Source organism: Diceros bicornis, chromosome 13 (assembly GCF_020826845.1).
Source record: "Diceros bicornis minor isolate mBicDic1 chromosome 13, mDicBic1.mat.cur, whole genome shotgun sequence".
NCBI classification, from domain to species: Eukaryota; Metazoa; Chordata; class Mammalia; order Perissodactyla; family Rhinocerotidae; genus Diceros; species Diceros bicornis.
In genome coordinates this window covers 50,552,959-50,571,971 of record NC_080752.1, presented here as the reverse complement: position 1 = coordinate 50,571,971, position 19,013 = coordinate 50,552,959, and the positions used below count along the sequence as shown (strand labels likewise).

The window sequence follows — 19,013 nt, the reverse complement described above, 5'->3', positions numbered from 1 at the left end:
ATGCCAAAGCCTGGGAAGGGCAGTCCGATCTGGGGGTCATCCAGTCACATGAGCATCTACTGAGCCGTCCTCATTTTGTTCTGGTCTTTTGTCGTCAGCCCACTCAGGCTGCTGCTGAGTGGCTCCTCCCTGACCACCGCTCTCAGGGGTCAGATTTTCATTCTACTTTTCCCTGGCCAGTCAGGTCCAGGAGATTCTGAGGATCTTGGGTTAGTTAGGCCCTGTTTGCCCAAATGCAGCACACAGCTGTTTCTTCAGAGGGTTTGGTTACTCCCTGGTGCTCCACCAGGAAAAGGAGCACAACTCCCTGAGACCCCGCTGATGCCCTCCAGCTAAGAGGCTGAGGAGAAGCTTCTCTGCTCCCAGGGACCACCCTCCAAGTCTCAGTCTCCCAGATGCCCCTTGTTGCACAGTTTTCTCAGTTTATATCTGCACAGAAATTCTTTCCATTCCTCCCTGAAGGCTAGGCTTTTGGAATTCAGAAGCTAAAAATGAACTCTGCATTCTGTTGTATCATTTGTTTCCTGACATAACGAATGCAAAGTAACCTATCTGCATAAGAGAAGGGCTGAGGGACACCCAGGAACAGATGAAAAACATATTTCAAAATGTCATGGCCCCATCGGAGCTTGGGTTTTGTGCTACTCCTCACTGTGGCCTTTGTTAACGCGCGCACATATGCCAATGTGGGGGTCCCAGTTGATGACTGAATCCCCAGGAATTCTGAGTGCTCGGGTGCATGGCATGTCCCCAACCCCCCCCATTCCGGGAAAGAAGAGTTCAGGGGTCTCTCTCATTCCGGGGAGGGGACTACTAGGGCTCTGAGGAGAGCTGAGTGGGCATACAGCCCAAAGTTCAGATCTCCCTGGGGGCCATACAAGTGATGGGGCATCTCCAGCTCTCAGCTTGAAGGAGAACGTCCAGTTCAGTGTGTTCCAGTCTGGCCTCCTGGCTAAAGGGTCCTCCAGGGCAGCAGGGGTCCCTTGGAAGACAAAATCTTACCAGATGTGAGGCTCCTGTGGAGGGAAAATAGTAAAATAAGCTTTGAAGTTGAGAAGGTTGGGAACCACTGATGCAGTCCAACTCCCATCGTTTTACGGTTGAGGAAACTGAGGCCCAGGTTCCTCAGGGGAAAGAGGAAGGGGCTCTGCCCAGGTCCCATGACAAAGTTAGTGGCAGAATGCCAAAATGGTCATCATAAAAATAGCTACTGCTTGTTGAATCTCACTGTGCACCAGGCCCGTGCCAGGGGCTCTCCATGTCCAGGAGAGCAGAGCTGCAGCCTTTTTGGTCCCATTGGATCTCCAGCTCAGAGCTGTGCACATAGTGAGCACTCCATACATCTTTGTGGAATGAAAGAATCCTCTCATTTCATCACTACAACAACCCTGGAGGTATATATTAATGGCCCCACTTTACAGATAAGCAAACAGGCCCAGAGAGGTTAAGTGACTAGCTCAGGGTCAAACAGCCAGTGAACGGCAGAGTAGGGATTTGAACTCAGGTCTGTATGACTCAGACTCCATGATCTTAACTATTACACTACACTATTCTCCTTCCCGGCACTCCTGACATCACACAGATGACAAAGATAAGCAGTGCTCTGCTCACCTCAGTGGTGGTACCCAGCCACCGGGTGTGGGCCTAGTGCTGCAAACTTGCCATACCCAGGCCTTGGGGCTTGGCCACAAAGCAAAGCCAGAAGCCAGCCAGTAAGTAGGGTTTTCTGGGTTTCAGAAGCCTGAGGAAGCTCCTCTGGGTTGAAGGTCTCCTCCTCTCCTTCTGTGATGGGCAGATCTGCCTATACCTCGTCAAGCAACCATCTCACACTGTTGTGACAGGCGTCACCGCGTTATGGCAGCACCGTCTGCCTGTATGCCCAGAGTTGGAGAGCCAGCAGCAGAGTATGTTGCCGTGTGTGTGCGTCTGTGTATGTGTGCGAGTGTGTGTCACAGTAGTCTCCTCATTTTGGTGTCCTGATGACAGTTTTTCATTTCCTCTGGCTGGCACCTTTAGCTTCTATTCATTCCCTTTTCTCCTCCCCTCCTTCTGGTCCTCCTCCTCTTCTTTGTTAAAATCCTATATTTTGAATCAGCTGAGAGTCTACTGGGGCGGGGATGGTGGTGTCAGCTCCAAGTGACTCATCTAGCTGATAATTAGAGCTCTGGAAAACCCAAAACTCATTCCTGTCAGACTCAGGGCTTCCGGAATCCCTAGGTTTTTCCCTTTGTCAGAGAGAGGAGCTCGGGGGGCTGGGCTGGCTTCTTTGTGCCTGACTTTCAGTCATCCCCTTCACTGAAGCTCTGTCACTGAGATGAACATGAGCACTCTTCCTCCCAGATCCTGTGAGAAGCTGTTTCCAGACTCACTGAACCCTCACGGGAATCCCACCACGTGTTACCCCTATTTTGACAGACGGGTAAAGTTAGGGAAGTGGCACATAGTCACCCAGCTTGTAAGGGACACAGCAAGGATTCAAATCCAGCCTTTTGGGAATCTACCAGATTCGGTTCAAATCACAGCCCTACCATTATTAGTTGTGTCTTTGGACAAGTCACTTCCCCTCTCAGGGCTCTAGGCTTTTCATCTGTAAACAGACTCCTAACGCTGATGTCTCTAAAGTGCTTAACGCAGTGTGTGACACAACAGTGGGCGCTGTGTTGGTTACTATTATTATCCAGCCCTATCAGCTCAGTGGGTACCAGGCATTCAGAGAGACAAAGAGATGGACATAGGAGGAGGCAGCCAGACTCACCCACACTAACTCTCATGTCCTGGCACTGCCTGTGTGGAGATGACAAACGCGCATACACGTAAGTGCCTGGCCACAAGCCCTAGGAAAACCCAGCAGTGCACACAGGCTTGGACACGTGTGCCCACACGTGGATACAGTGACCCAGGGGACAGCTGGAAAGATACCCGGGAGTTAGTCCTATGCAGCAAGCACGCTGGCTCACACCTCTGAGACAAAGGAGTGGGGCCATGGTCGCTGGTGCAGCTGCCACCGAGTCCTTCTAGCTGCTTCTGCATGCCAGAGGAGGGAAGCCAGGCTCTCAGAGGGCCCCAGTGAGTCACCGGCCTGATGCAATCCCTTTAAAGGGCTCATCTGCTGGTGCAAGAAGCTGATTCATGGAGGGCGTGGTTGCTGGAGGAGGAGGAGAAAGGCACCGAAACTGCAGCAGGAGAGACTGAGGTCAGATGGCTGGAATCGTTCATAGGAACACTTCACTGTAACCCTCCCAAGTCAAGACTCCAGGGATCTTCAGGTTGAAGCGGGGTTTCTACAAAAGCGAAGGGCCCAGAGGGAAATGAATTGTGAGGGCTGCGACAGGAATTCTGTCATTTATTGAGCCTAATCGCAGCGCTCTCCGCACAGAGCTCCAGAAACCGAGAAATGGGGATCAAAGAAGAGCCATTTTTCTGATCAATACACTACAACTGGCCCATCTTCCAACCGCTGGAGACTTCTCCAAACCCGGCAGGGCGAGCTTAGGGCACGAGAGGTTCTGCGCAGTCGGGGCGGGGATGGTGCGTCCGGCCCAGCCTCGCCAGAGACATAGATCAGCGGTAAGTACCGCCCCTTTAGCGTCTCAGCCTCCAATCGTTTCACAGGTTTCGGCCCAGACCCCGCCCTGAACCAATCACCCATCGGATTCTGGCCACTTGCCTGAAGGCTTCCGCCCATCGTCAAGATGGCTCCCCAGTCCCCACGCCTTGGGGCCGCGGGCGCGGGCGAGGGGCGGGGCCCGGGGAGAGGGGCGGGGCTGCGGCGCGGCCCGAGAGGAGGGGGCGGTGCGTCACTTCCGTTGTCAGGTGGCGGCGCCGCAGCCATGGAGGGAGGCGGCGGCGGCGGCGGTGGCGGCTCGGGCAGCTGTGCTGGGAGGCGGCGGTGAGCGACTCCCACGCCCCCGGCACGGCCCCGGCCCCCCGGGACGGAGCGCCGAGCAGCCCCGGCTCCGGGCTACGGACTATGGGCGAGCAGCGCTGAGCCCCGGGGGAAGGTGAGGGCGGGGGTCCCGGAGCGGGGAGCCCGGCGGGGGGTGCGGGCTGGCGGGGCGGGCCTCAGCGGCCGCGGCGGTGGGACCGGGGTGACAGCCCGAGGCCGTCCGGGTGCGGCAGAAATGGCAACAGCGGATGCCCTGTCCTCTGCTGGGGTCTGCCCTTCCTGGGCAGCGGGGGCGGGGGCCGCTGCGGGCCGGGTCCCGGGCGGCCACTGGGAGCCTCGGTCCCCCCGCAGTTCTGGGAGGGGGCCACTGCCAGCCTTGCCCGGAGTCCCTCGGCCAGTGAGTGAAGGCACCGGCGTTAGAACCAGCCAGGTCTTTCTCCGGAGACAGTCTCCGCCGCTCCATGCTTCCCTCCGGATCCCGAGAGTGACTTGAAAGTTAGAACGAGACCCCAGGGAGGGCCAGCCGGGGCGTCCTCCGGGAGCCCTCACCCGTTGGCACGGGCATCATGGCTGCTGGGGAATTTTCGCATCCCGGGCGGCGTTCAGGTGCGGGTCAGAGATGCCTGCTTGCCATGCTCCGTTCGGCCGGCCTTTTCCAAGGGGAGAGCCTGCTGCTGTGGTCACTGTTTCACATGCTCTGCCCCGTCAGGCCCGCCCATTCCCACGCCACTTGGCCCCACCTTCCAGGGAGTGGGAAGGGGCATTGAGATTCCCGACACCCTATTTTTTTCTGTTCACCCCCACTCCCTAGGATGCCTGTTTCTTGGCGGAAGGAAGAGATGACAGCCGCCTTCGGTGGCAGGATAGACTTTGCTCTGTTTTAAGTCATAGGAGGAAACTGGTTGGCTTTGCTTGGTTTTGAGAGCTGTGGGGAAGAGGGTAGTCACTCTGGGCTGGGCACCGTTTCCCTCTTGGCTTAGCTTTGCATGAGATAAGGAAGAGCAGCATACGTAATTGTAAAGCCAAAAGAATCTTTGTTTGTAAACAGTGCTTGTGAGCTGCTTCAGCCCTCCTTAATGGCCCTGCTCTGCCAGTTTGTGGGTTAGATCTAGACAGTCTGGAGATAGTCTTCATTCATTCATTCCCCACATGACAGCAGTGTCCTTGCCTGGAGAGGCAAGGACCCCATATTATAGTGGTTAAGAGTGGGCTTTGGAGCCAGACTTCCTGAATTCAAATTCTGGCTCCGCAGCTTTCTAGCCGTGTAACCTCCGGCACGTTGTTTAACCTCTCTGTACTTCAGTGTTCTCATCTATAAAACAGGGGTGATAACATAGAGCTGTTATGAAGATTCGAAAAGTTAACACATGTAAAACAGCTAGAACCACATTTGCCACATAAGAAGAGTTCAATAAATGTTAGCTATTATTCTTATTTCAAGAAGCTCATGGTCTGGTTAAGGGAGACTGACCTGTAAACAAATAGTGGAAATGTGGTCCAAAAAAGCTGGTAGCAGCAGGAATAGAGGGCTATGGGAGCCTAGCAGAGGAAGCTGCTAGCTCAGCCTGGGTGGGAGAAGGGTCCTGGGAAGGCTTGGCAGGAGCGATGATGAGCTGCATCAAGAAGGTTGGGAAGGCTTAGCCAGGTGAGAATGAGGGGACAAGGTGTTTTACTTAGAGAGAGACAAGTAAACTCATAGTTCATTGCAGAATCCTCACATTGTTCAATATGATGGTATGAAAGTTGCCATGATGAGAGGTGAGGCAGTATAGGTTGACAAGGGAATGCCACATTCAGAATTTGGGACTTTATGCCAAAGGCAGTGGGGAGCCAGTGAAAAGGATTTAAGCAGAGAAGTGACATGATTGGATCTATGTTTTAGAATTCTCTTCCTGGGGTCCCGGCAGAGGAGAGGAGAGACTAAAGGACTGGAGACCTCTTCAGAGACTGTTGCAGGCTCCTGAGAGAGGAGAGTTGGTGCCGGGGTGGTGGATCTCTGCTCGGAACGCACCGTGTGCAACTGGTGGCAGGTGACGAGCTCCCTGCATTGCCCTGGGCTTCTCTGCCTAGCACAGAAGTGCCTGGTGCATGTGCCCGTCTCTTCCTGGGATTGAGGGTGCTTGAGCAGCTGGGGAGGGGAGGCTGCCCTCTGAGAAGGCCAGTTGTTGCGGGCGGGGAGTCTGCACTTGCTCCCTTGGGCCTTTAGTTTGACCTTTTGGGAAGGTGGCAGGTTGTAGTGGTTAAAAACCTATATGGCTCTGCAGTCAGACAGATCTGGGTTCTAATCCCAGCCCTGCCAGTCACTAGAAGTTACTTATTCTCTCCATGCCCAGTCTTCTCATCTGTAAAATGGGGACAGTAAGAGCCCCTCTCTAGTAAGTTAGTTGTGAAGATTAAGTAAGATATTCTAGGTTGAGCATTTAGCACACACTGAGTAAGAAATGCTTGGTAAGTGTTAGCTGTTATTACAGGCTGCAGGAAAGAACTTCCAAGAATTAGCTGAAGCCATTAGTGGCAACTAGAACTGTCCCATTGAGCTGTCAGAAGTGTCTTGAGGGATCACAAGATCACAGAATTTTATTGTATTCTTTCTGAAAAGGAAATCTGTGGAGAGTTTACCCAGTCTGTATGGGAGCCATGCAGATGATTCAGCTTGGCTCTTTAAAAGAACCATTTTTTAAAATAGAAGTAGGACTGCTGAGCAAAAAATCGTATTTTAAAGTATCCATGGGAGAAAAAGTATTTAGAGTTTCTTCTGTGTGTGTCCCTATTAGTGACCCTAGTCTGGTACCTGATGTAGTATCATCAAGAAGCATCACACACAGTGATGTGTGTGGTGGCTCAAAATCCAGAACCCCAGTTCCAGACACATGAGCTCCCATGTGTGGCTGGGTATGTGCTGGGTACTGGGGGCAGAAGGAGAATGGAGAGGCAGGCCCTGCCCTGGAGGAGCTTGTGGTCTAGCAGGGACTGGGCAGGCTCCTAACCAATTAAAACTTGCATAGAATTTGGCAAGTCTGTCACAGTAGTCTGTACAGCATGTAGTGGGAACTGGGAGGAAGCAGTGATTCCCCTGGGGAGGAAGAAGAGATTGGATAGAACTTGGGAGAGCCCATGGTGCTTAAACTGGATCTTGAAGGCTGAATAGAGCTTTCTTTTTTCTTTTTCTTTTTTTTCTTTCTTTTTCTTTTTTTTTTTTGGTGAGGAAGACTGGCCCTGAGCTAACGTCTGTTGCCAATCCCTCTCTTTTTTCTTGAGGAAGATTGTCGCTGAGCTAACATCTGTGCCAGTCCTCCTCTACTTTATATGTGGGATGCTGCCACAGCATGGCTTGATGAGCCGTGTGTAGGTCAGCACCCAGGATCCAAACCTGCGAACCCCAGGCCGCCAAAGTGGAGCACGCAAACTTAACCACTGGGCTGGGCCCTGAATAGAGCTTTCTGAAGGCTCATGAAGCACTCCAGGCAGGGGAGCAGCATGGCACAGGCATGAATGTGTACTTGAGGAACTACTGGAGGTTCTAGCACAAGGTGTGAAGGGATCTGGCTATAGGACATGCTAGAGAGGTAGGCACCAGTGCCAAAATGCTTGAACTTCTTATTCTGTTGTTGATGGGATGCTTTGTTTTAAGTGAAGGAAATACCATTAGACCAGCATCTTCCCAAGAGCCCTCCCGCTGTGGGTGGAGGATGGACTTGGGAGAGAGTGTGGAGTCACCGTAGAAGGCTGTTGCAATAATCAAAGCAAGGGTGAGTGGGGGCCTGGATCAGGGCAGAGGCAGTGGGGAGGGAGAGGAAGGGCAGAGATCAGAGCTGTTTGGGGGGAAATCAACTGGACCCTGGGAGTGTTTGGAAGTGATGGTTGAGGGAGGAACAACGGTGGCAGGTGACCCTGAGGGTCCTGGTTTGGATGACAGAGTGAATGATAGTGCAGAAGAGACTGGAGACAATGGCCAGTGAAATCCGCCAGCTCCATTCAGTCAGCCCTGAGCGCATGCTCCCGGGAGAGGATCAGTTGCAAAATCTGGGCCCCCTGTCCAGCTTTGAGCCGGGCTTCCCCCTGGTTTTGCCTGAGTCAGCACCTGGGAGAAGGGCCACTTCCCTTCCTTCACCTTTCCTATGCCCAGATTTGCCCAGGGAGATGAACTTCTTCAATGTTTCAGAAACTCAAGTGGCTGAGTCTGCAAAACTCCTATAATTTTTTCAGCCTTCAAATGGCCCTGAAGAGCAGCCCTTCAGTCTGGCGCTATCCGCACTGATTCAGCAAGTGACCACCTGATGGAGTCGTGGACAGCACCTCACCCTCAGGGGAGAGGTGGCTTTCCCAGTGCTCCCTGGAGATCTCATCTAGAAACACTTTGAGATGGGATTTACTCTGGAGGCTGGATCAGCCGACTCAGTCCCTCTTCTTAGGAAGGAGAGGTGTCTGGAAGGAGAGGTGTCTAACGGAGGCCGCTTGGGACTCCCTCAGAGCCATCAGAGAGGAGAGAGGGAGCTGCCCTGGTGCCCTTATCCCCCTGAGATGCAGGGAGTGCGGAGCCAGACCTGCACCTGAGGGGGCTGTGGAGAGGGATGTGCTGGTGGCCGGGGCTTCAAACAGGCCCTTTGGCATTAGGGAGATTCTCACAGGGTGTGTCCTTGCATTTGTGGTGTAAAGAAGGTGGAAGAGAAAGTGGCCTGAGACAAGAACATTTCTTCCTCCTCCACCTGCTCAGGTGAGACCGTGGCCTTGAAGGTGGCCCCAGGGCCACAGCAGCCCTGCATATCCTCTTGGGATCTGTATTCAAGATCCAGAGGGGAAAGGATGATGTTACTTGCTTTGATTTACTTACCATCTTAGAGCTGGTTCCACTTTGGCACATGCGCGTCTGGGTCACTTTTGGCTACATTGTGTCATCGCCAGGTGTGTAATTGATCCAACAAGCTCCCTAGCCATAAACGTAGGTTAGTTTCTGTCTTCTGCTCTCCAAACAAAGCTGAAGTGACTCTGCATACATATGATTTTGCCTACCTTAGGTATTTGTAGGATAAATTGCTAGAGGACCATTGCTGCTTCAAAAAGTACTTTTATTTATTTATTTTTAAAGAATTTCTAGGCCCCCTTTTAATAGACTGGAGCAGCTTAATTTTCCCCCAGCAAGCAAAGGTACTCTTCTGGGTCGAGGTTCCTCTTCCTGAGGGGGCACTGAGAACCCCTCTCCCTGGAGAGGCCACAAGTGGTCATCCTCTTCTGGCTGATGGCAGCCTGTCTTGGAGGTGAGTTTAGACCCCCCAGTATAGCAGTGCACAGGCCTGTGATTTCAAAGGTACTCTAGTTGTTAGCAAGCACAGAGGTTGCAAAACTGAGAAGGGATCTTGTCATTCAGAATGAAGCTGTCCCGTCTGAATGTGTTTACAGACCGCCACCTGCTTAGCAAAAGAGATAGAGGATCTTTAGCCTTTAGGGAGTCTGTGATGCCAGGGACCAGAAGGAAGAGAAAGTGGCCTGGACGTTGTAGTGGGAATTGGCAAGAGCCGGCCTGGCGTGCATGTCACCGTCTTTGGGTTGAGGAAAGCTGGGTTAAGGTGTGATAAGGGAGCAGCAGGTGCTTCTAGGAAGAGGCTCGAGTCATCCCCTTGGGACACTTTGGGGCTGGTGTAGCCCAAAATTCTGGGGGACTTTTGGAACCTCACTGCTGGCACCCGCCAACTCTGGAGAGCAAGTCCTGCTCCTTTTTGCAGTAGATACGGAGCTCCTGGTGTTACCATGTTTGGGGTGAGTTCCATGGGGTGTGTTCTCTTTAGACTCTTCTCCCAAGGTGGTCCCTCCTGAAGGAATTGGAAGGAAACCAGCCAAAAAAGAAGGATCCCCACCACCTTCCAGATTCTTTGCTAAGTCCTCTGCAATACATATTGAATCCTTCTCGCAGTCTAAGGAAGGAGAGTTGTCTCTGTTTCACAGAGAAGCCCTAGGCTCACAGGGGTTAAGTGACCTGTCCACTGTTACACAGCCAGCAAGGGCAGAGCTGGATTTCCAGCCCACGCTTGTGTGACTTGAGAGCCCATGCCATCCCGTTCCTCCATCCTGGCCAGGCTCTGGCCCCAGGGAGCCCAGCCCACATGGAATCTTGGACTCATAGAGCCGTAGAGCAGGAAGGGACCTTGACAAAGCTGAAGCAGTCCTTTCTTTGCCAGAAGAATGGAAACTGCCGCTGCCTGAGACAAGTCCCCCCACTCCTGCCCTGTGAGTAGTGGGTAAGGAGACTTTCAGCCGTGTCACCCAGCAGTTAAGGGCCCAGGCTCAGATCAGACCTGGCTTCAGAACCCAGTTCTGCCACTTGCTAGCTGAGTGGCCTTGAACAAGTTCCTTCCTATCTCCAACCCCAGTGTCCTCCTCTATAAACTGGACACGACCTTCCTTGCTCCTGAGATAGCAATGAGGATTAGACATGAGGTGTTATTGTCTATACGCCTAGTGCCTGGCTGGCAGTCAGGACCCAGGGGCCGGCTCTGGTGAGGCCCAGGTGAGCTCTTTGCTGGCGGGTCTGTGATTGTCCCAAAAGCAGCACCACAATCCATCTTCAGGTCTCCAGTTTGAATGGTTTGGTGGTCCTCCCAGCCCTTATGGATGCCAGGTAGCGAGTAGGAAGTTCCTTATAGGCATGTTTGCAAGTTAACCTGGGAGAACTTAAGTGTACTGGGAGTGATGGTTGTGTCCCTCCCCGCTGTGCAGCCTTGCGTCAGCACACAGGCTCGTACATTCGGGGCACGTACGCTCACTCACGTGTTCCTGTGCTGTACGCCCTCAAGTGTGCCTTCTCTGAGGCCCAGCCTTCCCCAGTTCCATTACCTCTCCTAACAATTGTAATGGGTTCAGAAAATTTTTAGGTTTTTAAAAATTATTATAGTAGTCTATGGTAAAATAGTTAAATATGGAAGAATAGAAAACAAAACTCTCCCTCCCCTCTTTGGGCCCCTAGTTCTACTATCTGGAGGTATCTACTGTTAAGTTTCTTCTAGAAATTTCCTATGCATATTCAATGATGTGTACAATCTTTTTTTTTACCCAAATGGATCATATTATACAAATAGTACTACAGTTTGCGTTTTTCTAATGTAATGTATCCTAGACATCTTCATCAGCAGGTGTGGACCTCGTCTTAAAGACTGCATAGCACTCCATTGTCTGGATGGAACCAGTCCTCTCTTGGTGAACATTTGAATTGTTTCCTGTCTGGGGCATGTGTGTGTGTTTGTGTGTGTGTGTGTCTGTGTGTGCACGTGTTGATTTTAGTGTGGTTTTGTCTTTTGTGATTTTTTGCTGCTACATGTGGTTCTACAGGGACCCTCGATCACATTTATCTCTGTGGATTTGTGAGAGTGTATCTGGAGGATAACTTCCTAGACCTGAAAGTGCTGGGCCCGAGGAATGTGCATTTTCTTTTACTTTGTTGGCTGTGGTTTCACGCATGTCATCTGCGCACCTGTCAGGCCTATGCCGGGGGTTCTGAGGTGGACAAGGCCCCAGGCCGTGCCCCCAGGAGCTCACCCTCTCTGGAGACACAGGGAAGCAGCTGAGCGATGAGTGTGCTCTCGCCGATGCGTGACAGTGTGCTGGCTGGTGGTGGCTCATGGCCCTTGGGGTTGGCCATGCCTGGCTTATCAGCGACTCAGAGCAGGGGAGGCCCTCGCGTGGGCCCACGAGTCTGAACAGCCTGCTGGGGGCCACTCTGATGGCAGAGCCTGCTGTCTGCCTCTATAATCTTGCCCCTCCAAGCAGCCACAGCCAGTAGCATTCAATAAAACTGCAGAAAGTGAACTGTACTGTTTATCGTCAAAGTTGTGAAATGTAATTGAATTTAATTTTTGATAGAGGCAGTTAAGGAAAGGCAGTTTGCTGGCCCCGGTCCAAATTGCCTTTCTCACAGGATGATTGTAGTGATTTTTGCTGTTAAAAACAGTCTAAAGAGAGAATTGCATGCACCTGGGCCTGGCCCGGGCTTTCCCATCTGTTGCTCTGGAAATCTGGGATGGAAGGAAGGAAACTTAACATTTGTCTAGTGCCTCCCACATGCTGACTCCCGGCAGTCCTCAGGGAACCCTGTGCGGGGGCAGCGCTGTTCCTCTCCTCTGGATGAGGAGACTGCAGAGCAGAGAAACACGTGTCCAGGTCATACTGTGGACACGAAGATGGCTCTCCGACTCAGCCAGCCCTGCTTTAGTCACTTGCTGCTTTCTCCTTGCCTGATCTGGGCCATGGTGGGTGGCAGGAACCTGAATTCCACATGGGACCCTGTGGCAGGCCTCGTTCCTGGGCTGAGTCACTGCACAAAGCAGTAACTGATGGTTTGAGCTGAGGGGTCCCCGACTCATGTGCTCATGCCAGGGTCCCCCTAGTTGCAAGGAGGCTGGCATGACAGGGGATGGCTGTCAGTACTTTGTCTGCCATCACTGCCTATGGCAGAAGGCCCCCCGCAGACCCAAGGGGCCACCAAGAAGGTCTCCCAAGCCAGGGTGCTTGGGTGCTTCCCCAGGCTGCTTCTCTTGGTGGGAGATATACCAGGGCAGCACCGCCGGAGAAAGCGATGTTAAGTCTATCCCTTCCTCCTCCGACACCCACACACAGTGACGGATTATTTGTTGTCACATCAGCTGCTTCCGGAGGCCCTTGGGAGGGGTGAGCTGGTGGCAGGGCTGGCGATGCTGCCCTGGATCCTGCTCTGGTGGCTCTCAGAGCAGCTGCTGAGGAAGCCCTTAGCCCCGTCTGCTGGGACTGGTTTCTTCATTTCTGTTTTCCATAGAGGGGCTACAGGTCCCCCTCTGTGTGCACAGTCCCAGAGCCTTTCCCCCCAGAATCACTCGGGGACACCTCCTCCTGGCCAGGAGCCTTTAGCCTCCTCCAGTCTCTCCCCCCAGCCTTCATGGAGGCCACAGAGGAGCCCAGTGGGGACTTCCGCAGGGCAGTGGGGTGAAGAGGGACATCACTGATTACATAATCTCCTTGTGTGTGAATCCTGCTTCCTGGAGGAGCCTGGAGCTGGACCCCTACGCTGCAGACACTGGGCTTCCTGTGAGCAGCGGGGTCTCCAGCCCCCGGTTGGCCCCCAGGACTGCTGTGCTCAGCGCGTTGTAGGAAAGGCAGCCACAGAGGACGGGTCTGGGGCGGATGTGCTGAGGGGGAGCAGGCTGGGCACAGGGCCCTCTTTCTGACCGCCCCTCCCACTTCCCACTGAGCTGAGTCACTTCCTCTCTGGCTGCTGCAGGTACTCTCCCACATGCCCAGAGCAGAGCAGGCTTTAGAGGTGGGGTTCACCCTGTGCAGAGGGCTCTGGTTGGAAGCAGCCAGTTCATTCGTTACCCCCAAGGCAGGAAAGCACGGCATTTGGAGAATGATGTGATGTTATGTATTCTTGACAAATTAGAGCTATACATATCCTGCATTTTAAAAATGAACAAAATCATCACTCTGTTTTGGAACAGTGAAGATGACAGCACATGCATGAATCTTTGTCATCAGGGAGTCCTGGCTAAAGCCGAGGGATTACTAATCCGTCTCCTCATCCTCCCAACATCTGTCCTGAGTGCAGAAGCAAATGGCTTCCAGTGGGTTCCTGGGGAGATTGCTTGTAGCCTTCAGGCTCCCAGGGAGAGGGTTCATGCTGGCCTCAGGGATGGCTGTCATTCAAACTCAAAGGAAAAGCCACCAAACAGAGCCCCTTCCAGCCAGCAGCTAGCAGGAGTCAAAGAAAATAGGCTGCAAGCAGCCTCCTCTGGGCCTGGTAAGCTGGGCCAGGGTCTCTAGGCTTTGGTTTGTCAGGAATAAAAAGGGGAAATGTTTACATCATAAAGTTATGAGAATTAAAGGAAATCTAGGAAACACTAAGAATGGTTCCTGGCAAGCAGTAGGTGCACATAAAAGGATTATTAGTAAGGTATGCACCTGGAGAGATTTGTCACCAGGGAGGGTACCTCAGCGTGGAGCCGGGAATGCTCACCATTCCTCCAGCAAAGACCTCGCAACACTGCCAACCACAAGATCATGTCTGATCCTTCAGTCATCCCTCTTTTACGGATGAGGAAACTGAGCCCCACAGAGAGTAGGTGACCCTCACAGAGGGTAGTTGACTAGTTCAGGGTGACAAAGCAAGTGAGTGACGGAAGCTGGAATTTGACCTCAGGCCCACCTGACCCCAAAATCCATCTTGCTCTCCCAACTGACATTTGGGTAACTGGTCCATGGTTTGAACTGTGCACTGCAAATTCCTCTTCTTTCCCTGGGTTGACTTGATAGATGGAAAATAGGTCTGTAGAGAAGTTGATGGTACTGGTAGAGGTACCTACACGTGAGTAGTGAGGTGCAGTGGGGGTGCTTGGGTCAGGGAGGGTGGGGGGCACTGTCTTGTTGGCTGGTGGGAGGATGTCTTAGTAACCCAGCCTCAGACTCAGCCCTTTTCTCCAGAGAGACCCTGCTCAGGGGCCCTGAAACACCTCCTTCTCCAGGCCCCTCTCTCCTGCAGCTCACCTGCAGCTTGCTAGCTTGGCAGCTCCCTGATTCCAGGAGAATGATTGCTTGTAAGGAAGTCCAGAGGCTGCTGTCCTCTCTCTGGTTGGCGTTCCTTCGAACCACAGCTGACCTCAGGTGGAGAAGGAGCAGCTGAGGAGGCAGTGTGGTCAAGGAGAAGGAGTATGGCATTCAGATAGGAGAACCTGTGTTCACATGGGTAAACTCTTTCAACAAGTAGCCGGCTGACTTTAGGCAGGTCTCTCAGTATTTCTGAGCTGCAATATCTTTTTCTAGAAAATGTGTTTTGGGGATGAGGGGCGATCAGTTACAGTCATGTATTTGAACGTGCTTTGGAAGCTATACAACTGTGCAAAAGTTAGTTGTTGTGATAGTTAATGTGAGGGTGTCGGCCTCCTATGTGGATTCTGAGTCCAAAATTCACCATCCAGAAAGGTGCCCAGGGAATTTTCAAGGGAACTGGCAGCCCTCTGGTATGGAGGGGGTCTGGCCTGTAAAGCACCAATCCACAGATCATCTTAGTTGGATCGTGTATTCAGATTTCACACTGCTTGCCTCAAGTCTCATCATGTCATTCCAGGTGTAGTCAGCCACATGCATAGCTGTGCCGGAACTTCTCTCTTCTAGGGGAAGCAAGAGTGGTAGGGGTTTTTCTGACCAGCAGAAGGACCTTCACACTACAAACGTAGAGGGTCCAGGAGGACCTGTCACTGGTGTGAGGGGGCAGGTCAAGCTGTCACTCACATGCTCCCACATCTTGCTGTAGGAAAGCAGACCTGTTGCTGGATTCAGCAGAAAGGGAGGTAGTCTGTCCCTTCGCCAGTGAGGGGTTGGGCCCAAGCTGTAGGCATGCCATGAGTGGGTCTCATTCCTCAGTGGGGGGTGCTCTCCAGCAGCAAAAACTGTCGAAGCACAACCCCTGGTGATCATCTAGCCTAGAACTTGCTGGCCCCAGGCATCTAGGCATTTCTGACATGCAACTTTTCCTGGACAAACTATTCCCAGCATTGCTGTAGCCCCATTACCTACAGCTGTGACCGCCGTCTCTCTGATCCTGGATTCTGTCTCCTGCTGGTGGACCATCTGTACTTTCTCCTGGGTCCCACTGCAGCCTCTGCCTCTAGTTGGGGGATCTCTCTCTCTGTCCCAATATGGGCTTTAGTGCCTTCTGGGTGCACTGCTACACTCTGTTTTCTCATTCAGCAGTTTGCCAGGCACTGGGCAGAGTGCAGGGAAGTAGAGGTGAATTGGGGTTGTTCCTTCAGGGGATCCACCAGCCTGGGGTAGGGGGAGTCACAGCAAGAGGAGACAGAGGGATGCTCAGGTGCTGTGGGAGTTGGAGGAGGAAAGGTGACACCAGTGAGGACTGAGGGAGGAGGAACCAACCAGGAAGAGGAGGACAGGGCAAGGGTGTTCATGGCATACTCAGGGAGTTGTGAGTCATTTGGTGTGGCTGGATTTAGGGGGCATGTAAGGGCAGGGAGGCCAGAGAGGTAGCCTGGGTCTGGCCAGGCTCACTGAGGAGTTTGGGTTTCTTCCTGAAGACCATGGGAACATTGGAAGACCCCCACAGCAGAGACAGACAGAGATACTGCAGGCCCAGGTCCCCTAGCAGAGGAGAAAGGGCAGCCTGCTGAAATCTGTCTGTCCAGCTCCAATTACACAGGTGGCTGCGGGGGGTCTTCTGATGGAGTCATTCCTTCATCCTTCCTGATCAGCCTCATGGAGAGCAGTGCCCCACCATCTTGTACCAGTCGCAGAGAAACACTTTGAAGATGTGCTGCAGAAAGACGCCACCAGGTGGCAGACCTGGAGACTGTACAAAGGCCTCATTTCTTTCCCATTCCTTTAGCACAGTGTTTGGGAGGGAGGAAGGGGGGCTTTCAAGACTGAACTCCTGTTCATGCCAGGATGGCTCTGCCCAACAAGTATGAGATTCCACTGTGGGCTGTGTACCCACAAGAAATCCCTTTGAACCTGTGAATCTGGACAACAGATTCCTCCAGGGTCTTGGGAGCTATTCCAGCAGGTTGTACTTTCTCCTCTGTCTCTGAGGACCTGAGGGTAAATTGCAGACATTGTGACCTTTTACCCCAAACACTTCAGCATCTGTCACCTAAGAACAAGGACATTCTACTATATAACCACAATGCAGTTTTTTTTTTTAAATGATTATTATTATTATTTTTTATTTCCCCCAAAGCCCCAGTACACAGTTGTATGTCATAGTTGCACAGCCTTCTAGTTGCTGTATGTGGGACGCGGCCTCAGCATGGCCAGAGAAGCAGTGCGTCGGTGCACGCCCGGGATCCGAACCCGGGCCACCAACAGCGGAGCGTGCGCACTTAACCGCTAAGCCACAGGGCCGGCCCCACAATACAGTTTTCAAATTCAGGAAATTCAACATCGATATAATACTGTTATTTAATATACAGTCCATATTCAGATTTTGCCAGTTGCCCAAGCACATCCTTTATGACTTTTCTTCCCAGGATCACCCATCACATTTACTTGTCATATGTCTTTAGTCTCCTTTGATCTAGACTAGTTCTTCAGCCTTTCTTTTACTATCTGACATTGATGTTTTTGAAGCATACAGGCCTATTTTGTTGAATGTCCCTCAATTTGGGTTTGTCTCATGATCAGATTCAGGTTATGCCTTTTTGGCAAAAAAAATAAATAAGAACATAAGTGATGTTGTATCCTTCTAAGTGCATCTTATCAGCAGTACCATGATGTCAGTTCTGTTATTAGTGATGTTAACTTGGACCATTTGGTTAAAGTTGCAGCCTGCTTTTTTTTAAATTGAGGTACATTTACACACAGTGAATTTCACAGATCTGTTTAGTATACGATTCAGTCGTTTTGACAGATACACACTCCCAGAGTTATGTCCTTTGATCATAAAGGTTTTACAGCCCAGTGTATGTGCTCTGTCCCCTTCCCCAGTCCTGCTCCAGGAGATCTTGGACTAGAGGCTCTAGGTCTTAGTTCCAGACTCCTCCTCGCCCCCCAACTGGATCATGATGAAGGACCCATTGGGGTGGCCTCGTTGTCCTAGACCATCCCTTCCTGTGCCTTGAGTTGATAATTGCCAGCTGGTGCTCAGCCTCTGCTCCCCCGTAGACCAGTGAACAAAACAAGAGGATGGGATGCTATGTGCCTCTGCCTACCACTACCAAATGTGCGCCTGGCACTGCCCAGCACCCTCTACCTCCACAGCTGCTCAGCTAACCCCCAGGCCTCCCCCTTTCCCCACACTGAGTTGAGCATGTCACTCAGGCTGGCCATCAGACAGCAGGTTCAGGGTCTCTTAAGCCTTCAGTCTTGTTATCCTCCTTCTTCTGCCACCCGCCCCCATTCAGTGCCTAGCTAGCCCTTTTCCTTGAGCAGGAGAAATTCAAGACTACTGTTTTTAAGCTAGTAATAGTACAGTTTATCAAATGCTTACAATATGCCAATACATACTCTGCTAAACCTTTTATGTGGATCATCTCACTTAATCCTCAGAGCAACCTTGTAAGGTAGTCATTGTGCTCTGTGCTTTGCAGATAGAGAATAAGTAACTTGTCCAATGTCTCATCACTGGTAGTGATGGTGGTGGGCTTTCAACTCAGGTCTGGCTTCCCCCAAAACTCTTGCTCTGACTCAGAGGTTCCCAACCAATGTGGGTCATGTGGGCAAGATGGGGATCCCTTCAGCTTGAGGGTGATGACCAGACATAGGACAGCTGAGTCCCCCAGTCCTTCCACTCCCAGGTGCCATACAAATGTGTCCCTTTGTGTTGTGACATGAAAAAGACACGTTGCTCTTACCACATTGTTCTGCTGCCTTAGTGCCCTGGGGGCAGAGACTCTCCTCTGCCTCCCTCCTGGAGTCTGGTGCAGATCTAGACACACAGACCCTTAACACGTGCGTGGCAAATAGGATTGAGGCCAGGAATGAGTGGGAGCTCTGCGCTCACCTCCAGGTGCCTGGTGGGCTGGACAGAGGTGCAGGGTCCATGCCTTCAGTAGACACTGCCAGAGGTACAGTCCAGAAGTCAGAGGCCTGCACGGCTCAGGAACTTTTTGTTTGTTTTGTTTCGTTTTGACAGAGCCAGGAACCCTGGGATGGGGATAGGGACTGCTGACAGGGACAGCTTGGATCTTGACGCCATCGGCTCAGCCTGATCCTGCAGTGTAGACACAGTCCTTTGGCTCCTAGCAGGCATGAGGAGCTGCTGACATATTGTGGCTACCAGCTGCTGTTGTCGTCACACGCATGCACACACAGCGAGTAGCGCCCAGGGCTGAGGCCTGCTGTTTGCTCTCGCGGGGACTGCCCTTGCGCTCTGCCTTCACTGCTCTGGTTTGCAGGGTCACTCATCTCTCCAGGAACCCAGGGGTTACAGCAAGAAGCATAGGAAGAGGTCAAGTGCAGAACTTTCTGCACATGTGGGGAGGCCCCGTCACTGCCCCTCACATTTGTAGGGGACGAGGGGCTGGCTCTGACTCTGTGCATGTGTGAGTGTCCTGAGACCATGTGTCTGCGCACCTGTGTGGAGCCCTGTGGGGATGCTTCTGGGTGTGAGTGATGGGCCCCTCCTTGCCTTGGCTAGCTGCTTTGTAGTTGGGTGGAGATGAGG

At 52.3% G+C, this 19,013-nt stretch overlaps 1 protein-coding gene across 2 annotated transcripts in view; it reads left to right on the top strand.

Moving 5' to 3' along the window:
- Positions 1-3,170: 3,170 nt before the first annotated feature.
- The window catches only part of STK40 (serine/threonine kinase 40), a 41,785-nt gene continuing 25,942 nt past the window's right edge, over positions 3,171-19,013 (top strand). Inside the window, exon 1 of one of the 2 annotated variants that reach the window (XM_058553694.1) lies at positions 3,171-3,567. The gene's annotated coding sequence lies outside the window, so the exon portion shown is untranslated. Of the gene's footprint in view, positions 3,568-3,875; positions 4,002-19,013 lie in introns of those variants that run through there. The other variant, XM_058553693.1, reaches the window with a different exon arrangement.